The following is a 4,019-nucleotide window of genomic DNA, read 5'->3' as shown; positions in this document are numbered from 1 at the left end:
TTATTCGTGCACAGGAATCAAATTTCATTTCCAGATCAAACCCTTCAATTTTAACCATGTCAGTTGGATAATCTTTTTCTTCTTTATCCTTCACTTGGCATATAATTTCCTTTATATCTTTGGTTACAATTTTCTTTTCTTTAGATTTACAAAACTTTACAAAATGCCCTTTTTTCCCACACCCATGACAGAGAAAACTCATTGCGGGACAGAACTTCGAGTTTGCCTTATGGCCAGCTTTCCCACACCTATAACAAGTTACAGCTGACGATGGAGCTTCCTCTTTGCCTTTCACATATACAGAGGCCTTACTGTCTTTCAACTCCTTGACCTGTGTTACATCCTCCTTCACTTCCAACTTTTCTACCTTTTCCTCAGATTTCCCTTTGTCATTTTTTAATTCATCGACACATTTGATCATGTGCTCAACCCTCTTGGCTATGCTTACCACCTCATCAAGAGATGGTTCATCTTTAAGCCATAATTCCTCTCTAATTTTATCTTCTCTGCATTTTAAAACTAACTGATCCCTCAAACGCTCCTCGTTGGCAGGACCAAACTTACACATAGAAGATAATTTTCTCAAAGCAGTCAGATATTCTTCTACTGATTCTTCTTTACCCTGCTCCCTTTTTCCAAAATGATACCTTTCCATTATGGTACTAACACGAGGTAAGTAATGTTTGTCTAGTTGCAGCAAACATACCTCATACTCATCCAACCCTCTCTGTTCTTGATGTGACAACGCAGGTAAATTCTCTAAAACCTCCTGCCCTTCCCCACCAAGGCAATGCATTAATAACGAGTATTTCCTCTCCGCACTTAAGTTTGCACCGCAAACTCTTGCATAGTGCGCAAAAATCTTTTTCCATTTGCTCCATTTTACCCTTGGCTCACCTGGATCACTCAAAAAGAACGGAGGTGTTGTTACATTCTGCATTCCTGTAATTTATAAATACAGTACACTGCGTTTTATTTCCAATTTCCTTATCCTTCTAACTGCTTATTAGCCAATTTCTAATTATTTTTTTTTTTTACACAGCTATTTATCAATGTAACAAATTGCACTACCTTCACTTACTTCCTCAAACTTATAAAAACTTGCTTTTATATAACAGAAACAAAATACAGCATTTCTTCCCTCCTAGAAGATTTTGTGAATGCTACCCATTAAAATTCTTGACCTTTTCTAATTTCCCAACAAAACGAATTCAAAACCTAGAATTGCAGAGAAAAAAAATAACATAAACATGCATGTATGAGACAGATTATTATTTAAATTACTCCGACGCTTTTCTCACTTGTTCTTTCAGGTTCATAAATTCCTTTTTCACATTGTCACACTGCCACACAAATGAAAGTGTAGACCTTTTAGAAATGAGAGCGTTTAAAACTGCTGTTTTCTTTTCCAGCGCGAAGAGAAACTGCCGCTCCTGCTCACACAAGGCTGACGTGTGCCCTTTGAATTCACGTCCAAAGTCTCACGATGAATTATGCATTCTCTCGCCGACTCCCTTTCCACATTCTTTTACGTCATCAGATCAGAGAATGCTCCGAGGAAGAAGGAGCTCGCACCGCCGATCAAATGCTCACTGAGGAAACCTCTGAAACAGTAAATAATTTTACCGCTTGTCACATTTAAACCCTTCTTCGTTTCTTTTCCTGATTAACGCTGCCTTTCACTCCCCGATTTCCATTCCTTTCAAACTCTCATTTTAAACACAGCCGCCGGAGAGGTCGCAATTATTTCTCTTAACTTGTCAAAATTATTGAACCTCTCTTTAAGGTTTACAGCCGCAGGGAATGAAATTTAATTATTATTTACGATGGTAAAATATCTTGACCTCACATAAATTTTACTGCACACTTCCTCTTTCTAACCAACTGCCGCTGGGGAAATCAATTAATCTCCCATTCAATTTTACTGCCGCTGGGGAAGTTCAAAGTCAGAATATATTTTAAAATGTATACATCGTAATTTTCTTGTTCTTTTTGTTCTTTAAATAATATTGATCTTCTTTCGAATTCTTATCACAGTCAGTTAAGAGGTTTAAAAATGTGACCAGACTACTTAGCTCGATGTTAGGGTGTTCTTCCTTTATTCCTCCATTCAATCCCGTCCTCGTCGCCAGTGAAATGTTGTAAATACGCACAGACATATGTTGAAGATGTAAGTCAGGTTTATTCTTAACACCCTCACCATCAGCTGTCCAACAGTAACTGACATACCTGAGAATGCTCTTCATCTAAGCATTCTAGGTTCCATAACATCATCCTAGGATAGACATAGAGAGCATACTACACTCCTCACGAGCAAGATCTAAAATCTCCTTTTGAGTTAATGCGAGGTAGACCTCCTAATACAAAATTGACACCGTCTTGGTTGAAAAATCATAATGAAAAGTATTCTTACCAAGTAGTGACGGATAAGGTTTCTGTGTCAATTTCTGTTGGTGACCTTATCAAAGTTAAACCTGGGAGAATTTCAAAGGGGCTTTTGAGGTCCTTTCTCTGTTAAACAAGTCTTCCCACATTATGTTCTTCTGGAAAATGGTGAGAAATGGAATTATCATAGAGTTGCTTTGTATCGAAAATGTTCCAATGCCAATTCTAATGATGTTATGTCTGACTTGTGTTCAAATAGTAATGGCTATATGTTATCTACTCAAAGTAATGTGAATTCTTCAGTTCTGTCAGAAATTAGGAAGGAAGAAGGTGATGGTGATGCCTCACGTAATATTGGTGTTAAGGACCAAAGTTATAGATCTCATAACAATTTCTCATTATATAACGATTCAATTAACAACAGTGTGAGGAGTTCTCGTACTCGTCGTCCACCTGTTTATCTGGACGATTATATTTGTTGACTCTTTTGTATTATCTGTTTTTTTTTTTTCAGAGTTCCAAGGGAAAGAGGTGTGTTGAAATATGATTTTAATTTGTTTGCACTGTGTAGTCTGTTCTTTATGTCTTTAGTAGTTTTCTCCTTTAGAATATTGTGAATATTCTTTGTTGAATTGTTACCTGGCTAGCATTCCAGCTTAGACAGTTGGAGCCTGGCCAGATGGTAGGATGCACGTTTGTTCCTGTGCTGTGAATAAACTTCTCAACATAAACAGAAGTCTCTGCTGGATTTTTCCTTACCTCTTTACAACACTATACTACGTGTACCATGCCTCATCCCGAGGCTTGCCCAATGCCAGTGTGTGTTGGCTCTGGCGACTCGAATCAGCTGAGTGTTGTTGATTATCTATTAGGCAGCTGACGAGACGGGGCCTCTCAGTTCCTGGGAGACTCGGCCCGGGTGCACGTGGGACAGAGAAGCCATGGAGTAGACTGACTGAGGCTATTTGATTAGTTGCTAGGGAGGAGCAAGGAGGCCCAGACATATACACTATGTGCCTTATTACTTACCTAGGATAGCCAGACACGCACACTGCGACCTTCACTTCACTATTCGTGCCCTGTGCTGAGTTAAGACACACACACAGCCTCATACACAGCGCACTTTGTAGCATTGCGGAGTACAGGCATGAGGAAGACAAACCAAACACAAGGCTATTTTCATGTTGTACACGTACAAACTAACGCAACAGGAGAGATTAATGTATGGAAATGTGCTCTCACCGGGATTTATGCAGTTGAGAGAGAGAAACGTGTTTATTTAGACCATAGTCTTTTAAACAATACAAAACAAAATGCAAACAGAATCGGACAAAGTACGAGCAGACAAAATATTCCTATCTCATAAATAGTTAAAATTCATACTTGTTAAAAAAAAAGAGAAGGTTAAAAGAGGGTAACACCCCCTGATAAACAATTAATTAAACCCAAATTTTACCGAAATTATCACATATCTGGAAGTATAAAAAGTCAGATTTAAATTTTATAAAAAGGCTTAATTTATGCAGTTAACACTTGGTTATTTGTAGCATTTATTCAGTCTAGGTAAACTTGTCTTCATTGCCTGAGTTTGTTCGCGATTGTCACTCATAGTCGTTGAAATGTCACTCATAATT

The sequence above is a fragment of the Lissotriton helveticus genome, chromosome 2_1, assembly GCF_964261635.1.
Source record: "Lissotriton helveticus chromosome 2_1, aLisHel1.1, whole genome shotgun sequence".
In the NCBI taxonomy this organism is placed as follows: domain Eukaryota; kingdom Metazoa; phylum Chordata; class Amphibia; order Caudata; family Salamandridae; genus Lissotriton; species Lissotriton helveticus.
The sequence above is the reverse complement of the archived record's forward strand: the minus strand, read 5'-3'. Positions refer to the sequence as shown.